Genomic DNA, 893 nt, shown 5'->3' on the forward strand with positions numbered 1-893 from the left:
AAATGCTGCATTGAGGAATGTTTATTGTCTTTTTGGCATGTCCACATTTGCTGTAGCATGACTGTGACAAACACTGAGGATTGACTCAAACACTGTATCAGTTCAGTGTTGTGGTTGTGGGAGGCAGCACAGAGGAACAGAGATACATTGTGCTATTTCCACATTGTATGTGAGCTCCAGCCCTCTCATGCATCTCTACAAGGGCTGTGTTGTTCTCAAACTGGATTTTTCAAAGCATTTCACTCTCATCTCAATATTTCCACAAGCGGTCAGGGTGTCACTGTGTTGTGGGATAAAATCTGCACTGTCTGTTTGGATGCCATGCATAGCCACAGAGGGTGATGCTGGTTGATATGGTGAGACTCAAATTCCCAGATGGCCTAAATACATTTGGAAAAAGTCAAATAATTGAAGTTGTTTACAACCATGAATAGTACACAGTTTTAATGATGGTGTACTACCACATTACATTTAATTTCAACCCCTGATTTTTCCTTTAGTGTCATCATGTTGACATTTGTGGTTTTGAGTGAAATGTCTAAACAATTACTGGATTGTCATGAAATTTGGCAATTTGAGTGAGTACACTATTATCTGAATCTACTCCAACTAAATGATCTGTATCCGTATCTTAAACCGGATGTGGGTGGTGCTTAAATAAGATAACTGTTTACAGAACATGTGTATTTTTTTTCCATAAAAGATGCTATATTTACGAGTATGGATATTGACACATTTTACTTGTTTGATACTAGTACTCATAAAAACTACATTATCTGTATCAGATACTCATTTCTGTTGAGCACTCGCTCATCTGTGCTAATTAGAAAATGATAGAATGCTAATATGCAAAACTAAGATGGTGAATATGTTAAACATTACACCTGCTAAAC

Source organism: Morone saxatilis, unplaced genomic scaffold (assembly GCF_004916995.1).
Source record: "Morone saxatilis isolate NCDOM2014 unplaced genomic scaffold, NCSU_SB_2.0 Contig16, whole genome shotgun sequence".
Classification (NCBI taxonomy): Eukaryota; Metazoa; Chordata; class Actinopteri; family Moronidae; genus Morone; species Morone saxatilis.